Source organism: Triturus cristatus, chromosome 12, assembly GCF_964204655.1.
Source record: "Triturus cristatus chromosome 12, aTriCri1.1, whole genome shotgun sequence".
NCBI classification, from domain to species: domain Eukaryota; kingdom Metazoa; phylum Chordata; class Amphibia; order Caudata; family Salamandridae; genus Triturus; species Triturus cristatus.
Genome location: NC_140595.1, coordinates 858,461,828 through 858,472,264, shown reverse-complemented (window position 1 = coordinate 858,472,264; position 10,437 = coordinate 858,461,828).

Sequence of the window (10,437 nt, the reverse complement as noted above, 5' to 3'; positions counted from 1 at the left end):
CATTCTCATCGATAATTAATTCGCTAATGTTGTTTTTAGCTCGGTCTGCCCTTGCCTTCCAGGCTAAAAGGGCCCCCGCCTTTTTGCCATATTCAAAATGTTGCATATTATAAGCGGACCACTGTGCCTTAATCTTTGTCTCCAGTTTTCCTCTATATACCTGCCGTAGGTGGTCAAGATCTTTATGAACTTGCGTCAGTTTTTCAATAGAAAACTGGGGGTTATTTGCCCTTTCGTCTTCCAATTTACTTATCTCGTTTTCCAAGTTTTTGAATTCTAATACCTCTTCCCTGTTTTTAGAGCAAATCAAGCTATGAAGCTGACCCCGTAGGTTTGCCTTAAAAGCATCCCAGACATAGTCCAAGGAGGTAGAACCTACATTTAGAGCAAAATAATCCACTGTAGAGGCTTTAAGAGCTTTAATTATCTCAGCATTGGAAAGCATTGCCCTTTTCAGAGTCCATCTAGAACTGAAGGTGTGCCTTCCCCCTTCACATGAAACAAAAATGGGGGCATGATCAGAGAGGATAGTAGGTAAGATGGAGATATCAAGAACATTCTCCAAGGCATGACTATCAGTGAAAATATAGTCAATTCTTGAAGAATGACCATACTTTTTGCTGTAAAAAGTAAAACCTGTTTTTCCTCCCTGCTTTGCCCTCCAGACATCAGCCAACCCCAGTTCATGCATCATATTGATCATTGCTCGACGGATATTTGGGGTTCCGGCATGATGGCTATAGTTAGATCTATCCAGGGTAGGATTAAGAAGGACATTAAAATCACCTCCAATAATTATTGGGGTGGTAGTTTCTGTTAATTTAGCCTGTATCTTATAGATGAATGCCGGATCATCGAGATTTGGGCCGTAGAATGATACTATGGTTAGCTCCTTCCCATCTATTTCAATCTGTGCAATTATCCATCTACCAGACTGATCTGAGAAGACTGATTTAATGTTCCCTCTAGTCCCCACTCTAATTAAAATTGCCACCCCCTTATTATGACCTACTTGTTCGGATGAACATGATCTCTCAACCCAGCGATATTTACTGAAAGTAGCCCTACATTCCAAGAGACTCAAATGTGGCTCTTGAAGGAGGCAAACCTGAGCTGTGGATTGTTCGAGATATTTCATAACCAATCTTTGCCTCCGTGGGCATCTAAGCCCATTAACATTCCACGAAATAAAGTTGATTTTTCTATTCATTATGATTACCCCGTATCGCAGCTCTATTTGAACGTTCTAAATACAGCTTAATTTTTGACAAATTTCTATGAGATTGAGGATTTCTTTTTTGATTTTCCCCATGCGTCCCCACCCGTGCTCCCCCATCTACCCACACCCCTATCCTGCCCCTGCAGCCCTGCCTTACTACCCCGGGAAACCCTCCCTTCTCCTCTGAGCATGAGCTCTATGGGCAAGGTCCCCCTGACACTTCCGAAGGGGAAAACAAAACCACAAATTGGACAAATGAAAACCTATACCCCTCTAGGAAAAACCCAGCAAGACTAAATTAAAAGTAATAGTAGTTATTACCTAGGGGCTCCTCCCTCTTTTTCACTCCTTATTTTACCAATAAGATCATCCACTTCCTCCAACTGACGTAAATTATACATGTGGTTGTTCCACATTATTCGGAGGAGGGCGGGAAATCTTAATTGAGCCTTAACACCGAGTGAGTTTAAAATTGTCATTCTTTTACCTAGCTCCCATTGGCTCGTGGCCGTAATATGGGATATATCAGACCTAATGGAAAAGGAAAATGGACTAGAATATGAGTTGCACTTAACTAAACCTGCTTTCAACGCTAGTGATAAGATTTTCTCTTTTAATGTATATGTAAGGAAGTTCACCAGTATTTTCCTTGGTTTTGACCTTGTAGGGTTCCTCCTTTACGGGTCCCGGTGGATTCGCTGTATATCCTGAGACAGGTCAAAATCTGGGACATCTTTAAGAATTGTTCCCTTTAGGAGGGAGATGACAAAATCCTTTATGTCGCCACCCTCCAAATCCTCCGGGACATTCAGAATTTTCAGATTATTTTTCCTAGCGTGGTTCTCAAGACGTTCTATATCATCTTTGAAGTCCCTATTTTGATGGGCGAGTTTATCTATCTCCACAGTAGAACTATGTAGCGCTTCCTTCATTTTAGGAATTTCCATTTCCAGAATGTCAGTCCTCTGGGAGACCTCTTCAATTTTTGGCGCTAATACCTCACATGAAGATTTAATAGCAGCTTGGTTAGTCTCAGAGATGGAGAATCTTCTGCCAATATCTTCCTTCAAGGCCAGTAATATATCTGCTAATGCCCCTACTCCCTCATTTCTAGATGGACCAATACTGGATATTTCCGGTGTATGAGGCAAATCAGCGGCTAGCGTTGGTGGTGCCATTGCTAAATCAGACTTCGCTATTTCTTTAACAGGACCTGGCACAGCCTCTTGATTTACAGAATTGTCTAGACCGCCTTGAGTTTCTAGGGCCGAGTATCTATTCAATAAGCTAACCGCGGGGTGTATCGCCAACTGTCGGTCACCTGTGATAAGCACTTCTTTCTCTCCCTCAGGCAGGATCGAAGGTAGGACTTTCTCTTGGGGTAAAGAGGTATTCATGGAGTAAGCAGTCTGTTTACTGGAAGACGCCATGGTCATTTTTTTATTTAACTCCCTGTCCAAAGGGTTAGATAGCACTTTATAGAATGACTTTAAAGATGGAGTCACTCTAACCTTGGACAGCGGGGCTTTCTTTGTCCTCCCTCTCCCTCTTCCACCCTCTAAGGGAATATCCTCCGTAATCATTTTTTTCTTGCCCTGCCTAGCAGAGACCCTAACTTCAAGAGCTGGAGGAGCGAGACTGGTAGAGTCAACAGAATCAGTATCTATATCCAGCTATGCTGCCCTATTCCGCAGGGTACACCTACTAATTGTAGTGGTTGTAGTTGCAGTTGTAGAGCCCTGCTGGGTAATAGCGCTACAGGAAGCATTACGGGGGAGACCACATCCCCTGTTATCCATACACACTTGGAGCTCTGCACTTGGGAGGGTGATTTCAGCCAATTCCTCTAGGGCAACCCGGCCTACGTATGTCCTGCTGCCAGCCTTCAAGGCAGTCCAGACTATATTCTCCTCCAAAAGACTAGGTTCCAAAGCTTCGACCCCAAGGAGTGGGAATATACAATCTCCTACCTCGCCTTGATTCACCCTGTTCACCTGACCTCTCCCGCTTCTGCATCTCCACTCGCCGTAACCGGAATCGCAGGTTCTGACTCTGCCGGGGGAAACCCGGAACTGAAGACCGGAGACGCGCTGCCTCCACTCTTGTGCCGCGCCAACGACCCGGAGCACCATCCAAGGTAAGGAGGGTCTAGAGGCAATAGGCGAAAACACAATAGGAGCCCCTGCTTAGGACAGGAAAAATAAACTCTAAAAATGAAACGGAAGGTGGAGGATAGAGGAAGCCCTACTAGTACTTAATTTAAGCAGAACATCTTTTGAATCCGCTGGATCCGGGCATAACAAGCCTCGCCAGATTCCACGAGGAGTATAGCGGCGTGTGTCAGGGGGAGCTCAGCCACGGCCGTTAGCTTCCGGCCGCCATGTTTCCCCCGGCCCACAGCAGGCTATCTTGTGCTCCCAAAGCTTGTTACATTAAACAGACTAGTCCGTATTTTATTCTAATGTTGGTACTTGAACCGGTGCTCCTTTTTAATTATTTGTACTTTCTTTTTCCCCCCTTTTCCTTCTCCCAATTGTACCTCAGTCATTACAGGCAATTACACACAGGCATGCTTATTCAAAATGTCCTGATGATGATCCATTTATTGTTTATATGGATCGAAACGCCGTCGACACCCGATACACCTTATACACTGCTCTAAATTGTTATTTAATGTGTAAAGCTGTTTCCTTGTGATTTGTTTGTTACATTGAAACATTTTGTGTTTAACAAACCGACAGCTTTGCCTGAGACTTCTGTGTTTTCTATTGTTTGTCCCTCTTGCTTTAGTTGGATGCAGGCTTGTGTCCCACTTACAAAATTGTTTTGTCTGTATTGTTCCTATCTGAATTTAAAATATTAAATATCTAACCTCTGTCCGGCTGTCATTTTCCTAGTGACCACTGTTCTTAAAAATATGTTTTAAAGGCATTTTGGATTAAGCGAGCTAAACTCCTACAGTCTGCCACGGATCTTTGATATGAATTACTTTATGAAGTTATGTGGTGGGATTTCTTATCCTGTAAATTTTATCTGTGGTTTTAGTCCCCTGCTATTTTAAAACAAGGGTTGTGACATGAATTTTTGTGGTTTTTATATTGTGTTTTTAACAGCTAACTTTTATGTACTGATATTTATATGTGTATTTTTCTGTATATGTGTATTGTGGGTGTCTTTTTGTCTATACTTTTATTATCCATAGTGATTGAAATAAAGTCTATGATGATGATGGTTATTTTATTTTATAGTATACATAGTGGCGGGAAACTCCCATATTACTTTTCTACCTAATATTTTCCAGCCTGTGTCCAGCTGATGGGTGTATGTGTTTACAAATGTATGGGTCACTAATTCATCATAGGTGTGTGCAAGTATTGAACATGTTATAAATCTTCATACTGATGAGTAACTGTGTGCAGGTGACAGTTGATGACTTCTGTACAGCATGTTCAACGCACATTTTTTACCTGTGCATAAAATGTTTCCAACTGGGCAAAGATTCTATATACCATATACTTTGGCCTTATTACCATGTCGGGCGGACTTAAATCCTGTCAACACCGTCTCGGTACTGGGACTGACAGACCTCCAGTCGGCGGTCCCAACCGGCCAATTACAATGCGACCGAACACTGTTCAGTTGCATACTCCCATTTCTCAATGGGCGCTTATGTTATGTCTGTAAACCGGCCATAATACAAGCTCCCATTGAGAAATGGAAGGTGTTGTTCATCCCTGTACCCCGTGGCAGGCACCTCAAGGTGCCTGCCACAAGGTGCAGGGATCAATAGAGGGGCACCATAGGTGTCCCCTAGGCCCCCATAGGCTGCATACACAAGGGGGCCCTGCTTGGGTCCCTCAAACATGCTTTTCGACATGGTTTCCATGTCGGACAGGCTGGCATGGAAACCCTGCCAAAAACTATGTATCGTAATCCCAAGGTCGGAAAGGCCCGCCCTTTGGAAGTACGAGCTGGCTCCGACTGGCCAACGGGTTCCATGAACCTGTCGTAAGCCAGCCGGAATGACCGTCCGTTTTTCTTTCTGACTCCCAGCATCATAATGCGGCACTCAGAAAGTAAACCGTCGGTCAGAGCCTTTACGGGCCGCATCGTAATCGGCCCCTAAGTATTGTAAGCAGCCTGGAGTTATTAGACACAATCATCTCAGTATAACAGTTTCTACATAACACAATAAGACTGTGTTCCTCATGTACTAACCTACGTGCATGTGCTTGTTTTGCTTCAGAAGATGGGTTATCTGTAAAATATTCACCACAGTATGAAGGTTGAGGGTGTTATGCTCTTTAGCATCTTTATACCTTGGTTATTTTATGTGAATAGTAACTCCTTGGACCGGTGTTGCATAGAGTGTACACTGTTCTCAGTAGATACTGTTTAATACACTGTGGTGCATTTCTCATGAGAGTTTCACTGTCTGCAAACAGTGTGGTATAGAGTAAACTCTGTCCATAGAGCAAACACTGTTTACAGTGCCCACTTTTCAATCAATCAATCAATCAATCAATCAATCAATCTTTCAATCAGGAAATTTTGAGCGCGCCACTCATCGGTGAGGGTCTCAAGGCACTGAGGGTGGGGAGGTGCAGCTCTGAGTTAGCCGAAGAGCCAAGTCTTGAGGCTCTTCCTGAAGGTGTGCAGAGTAGGGGAGTGTCTGATGTTGACCGGTAGCTCATTCCAGGCCTTAGCCGCGATGTAGGAGAAGGCTCTTCCACCCGCTCTGGTTCTGCAGATGCGCAGGTTTTCTGCTAGGGTGGGGACAGCGGAGCGGAGCTTTCTTTTGGGTACGTGGAAGGAGACTCTTTCGTTGAGGTATTTGGTTCCGGTGTTGTGGAGGGATTTGTAGGCGTAGGGGAGTAGCTTGAAGGTTACTCTATTCTCGACGGGGAGCCAGTGGAGATCTCACAGGTGCTGGGTGATGTGCTTATGTCATGGGATGCCAAGGACGAGTCTTGCTGCGGGTTTTCTGGATGGTCTGGAGTTTGCATAGAAGGGATTTGTTGATTCCAGCGTAGAGGGAGTTTCCTTGGTCCAGTCTGCTTGTTACGAGTGCGTGGTTGACGGTTCTTTTCTACTCATGTCCACTTTATATCCGAATGTAGAATCAGTGACTCTCAGAGGTTTGATACACGTGAAGACTGTCTCCATATTAGGGCATTAGATGTGCAACAGGGCTTGAGTATCTGGAGAAACTTGGTTATCCCTAAACATTTGTATACAGAACACTACATGTAGTGCAGATTTCCCTTTTATCTGTGGTTGATAGTGAACATGAACTCTCCTACACATGAACTATATGGTCATTGTTGCACATAACACATGCTTTCTACAACTATGAGGGTTGCATGTATGATAACAGTAACGATGCGTCATATTATTCTGAGCTATTTTACACTAACTTTCATAGCTCTAATGCCATACCCATTTATAAGGCAATGTGTACACTTTAAGCTTGGACAATGTCATCAGTGCCATCAACAGGGCGGGCCACCCAAACAAGCCCCACGCCCACCACGAAGGAACTGGAGCAAGGTTACCGACGAGCAACTTAACTCCACCCTCACCCTAGACAACCACACCTGGGCACCCGACGCAAACGACGCAGCCAGAGAAATCCACACCTTGATCTCCGACGGTGCAGATGAGCTTGCCCTGCTACTCAACCCCGACAGACAACACCCCAGGAAAGCCACCTGGTTCACCACCACTCTCCAGGAAGCCAGACGCACCTGCAGATGCCAGGAGAAGAACTGGAGAAACACTAAGACAACCGAAAACCACACCACCTCCACCTACAAGGACGCCATGACGCCACAACCAGATCAGGACCACCAAAAGAAACTTCATCCAAAACAAAATCCTGGCCAACTCCACCAACTCCAAGGAAATTTTCAGTGTTATTCAAGAATTCACCAACCCATGCAGCGAAGCCACAGACATCACCCCATCCGAAGACCTCTGCGACAAGCTTGGAACCTATTTCCACCTCAAGATCAAAAACCTCTACGACAACTTCATCGACCATCCACCAGGCACCACAGATGGCCCCCCGCCCCCCAGAACCATCTCCAACTGGACACAGATCACGGCCGAAGACACTGCCTCGACCATGAAAAGCATCCACTCAGGGGCCCCCACCGACCCCTGCCCCCCTCACATCTACCACAGAGCCACGGCTGCCATCACACCCGAACTACAACGCCACCTTCAAAACAGGCACCTTCCCAGATGACTGGAAGCGCACAGAAGTCAGACCTCTGCTCAATAAGCCCACAGCTGACCCCACCCACCTCAAGAACTATCGGCCCATCTCGCTCCTCCCCTTCGCAGCCAAAGTTGCAGAGAAAACAGTCAAGGAATCTGGCATGATTCATTCCTCGCGCCGTCCCAATCCGGATTCCGAAGCAACCACAGCACCCTACTCACCGTCACAGATGGCATCCGCACCCTCCTAGACCAAGGCCACTCCGCATCCCTCATCCTACTCGACCTATCAGCGACCTTCGACACCGTCTCCCACCACACACTAGTCACCAGACTACACGACGCAGGCATACAAGGAACAGCCCTGGACTGGATCCGATCATTCCTCACCGGAAGAAGCCAAAGGATCCCACCCTTCCTCTCCGACCCCACGAAAATCACCTGCAGAGTCCCACAGGGTTCATCCCTGAGCCCCACCCTCTTCAACATCTACATGGCCGCCCTCGCAGACATCGTCCGACAACACGGCCTCAACATTGTATCCGAGGACACCTAGCTCATCCTCTCCCTCACCAAAGACCCCACCACTGCCAAACTCAACTTCCAAAAAGGAATGCAAGACGTCGCTGTCTGGATGACCGACAGCTGCCTGAAGCTCAACGCCGAGAAGACAGAAGTCCTCGTCTTCTGTAACACCCCTTCTGCATGGTACAGCACCTGGTGGCCGACCGCCCTCGGAAGCCCACCTACCCCCTCAGACCACGCCAAGAACCTCGGCATCGTACTCGACTCATCACTCACCATGAACCGACAGGTCAATGCCATCACATCCAGCTGCTTCAACACCCTCTGCATCCTCCGCAAGACTTTCAAGTGGATCCCCCCTGAGTCAAGGAAGACAGTCACCCATGCACTCATCACCAGCCGACTGGACTATGGAAACGCACTCTATGCCGGCATCAACAAGTCCCTACTCCGCAAACTCCAGACAATACAGAACACCGCCGCCAGACTCGTCCTCGGCATCCCCTGACACAAACACATCAGTCAACACCTACGAAGTCTCCACTGGCTCCCTGTGGAGAAAAGAGTCACTTTCAAAATCCTCACTCACGCCTACACAACAACGGACCCAAATACCTCAATGACAGAATCAACTTCCACGTACCCAAAAGAAACCTCTGATCTTCCAACTTCATACTGGCCAAAACCCAGCGCATCCACAAAGCCAGAGCAGGCCGAAGATCCTTCTCTCACATTGCAGCCAAGATCTGGAACGAGCTACCGGCAGACATCAGACGCGCCCCTCCCTGAACACCTTCAGGAAGACCCTCAAGAGCTGGAACGAGTTCCTGGCAGACATCAGACGCGCCCCCTCCCTGAACACCTTCAGGAAGACCCTCAAGACCTGACTCTTCAGCTAAACAGATCTGCGGAGCCCCCCCTCAGCGCCTTGAGACCCTCACAGGTAAGTAGCGTGCTTACAATTCTCTGATTGATTGATTGATGATCAGTAATTTCATCAATGATGTAATTTGAGATGTCATCAGTGATGTAATAAATGATGTCATCGAACATGTCATGAGTGATGTAATATGTGAGGTCATAAGCAGTGCATGGCAGGGCGCAAATTATAGTTATCTCTACTAAACAAAAACAGATCTTTTTATCACACCTAACTATATTGTCACTTTAACAGTTGTTTTGTTCAGCAAAAAGCAATATTTTATTACCATATGTAAAGCCAAGCCCTGTGGCTAACCCACCAGGAGGCAGCCAACCCTCCAACACCCCACAGGCAGCAAACTCCACTCTGCACATGTCCTTTCATCATTTGTGGTGCAGGTTTAGCTGCAGGGCCTGGCTTATGGCCAGGCTCTGTAGCCAGCTCCCTGCAGACAGCCACCCAGAGGCAGCCAACCACACGATGTGCATGGCCTTTGGCCATGCTTGGTGTGACGTTAGTCTTGCAGCCATGCCCTGTTTCAAACTCTCTGCAGGCAGTTGGCACCATCTTTTGTACAGCCTTTGGCCATGTGCAACAGGGGGATGGCTTTCGGGCCCTGGGGACCCCATCACCTGGGGTCAAAACATATATCTTAAGGGGAGGGGTGTAGACCCCTCACCAACCCTTAATTGGCCCCTGGAGCTCAATCCGGGGTCAGTTCCAATAAAACAGGGGGTGGTGTGTGGACCCCTCCCCAAGCCTTATTAGGCCCTGGGGACTCCATCCCCTGGGCTGAGTAATTAATAAAGGGAGGGGGTACGCAGACCTCTCCCTGACCCTAACCAGGCCCCAGCGACCCCATCTCCAAGAGCCAAAAGGAAATAAATGGGGACGCAGCATGCAGTCCCACTCCCTGAATCTTAATGTGATCCTATGCCCATGGGGCCAAGATTATTAAAAAATAGGAGGGGGTATGTGCCCCTCCCTGAACCTAATTAGGACCCAGGGGCTGAAATTTAAATAAATGGACTACCCAACTGGTGTACTTTCCACTGGTTAATTAGTGAGTGCCACCTCGTTGGGTAAATGTCTAGTGCATACTCCATGCTACAGCTTTGTAAAGAACCGAACCACAAGGTAATGTCTGCAGTGACCTTGTGTATGTGTAATTCTGGCAATGGAATGTTCCTCTTGCATCTTCCTACAGAAATCAGAGACCAAATGAATCCTCGTATGGAGAAGACGATAAGACTACAGACAAAGAGTTGAATCTCAAACAAGGAAGGGTACTTCCTCTTAATTATATGGAAGTGAGTGCTTCCCTGTATGTCCTCTTATTCCTCTGCATCAAGAATGGTCCGGAAATGTGCTTGGGTCATATTGGTAAGCTGAGCTTTCCATCATCCTGGAAAATGTCGAGAATACCGTCGCATACTATTAACGTTTAAGGGGTGGGGCCAAATGGGCCAAACACAGCATAAAAATGGACAGAAAGTTCGCTTGTATCACTTTGGTAAGTTAAGCTGCCAATCAGCATGGAAGACGATGC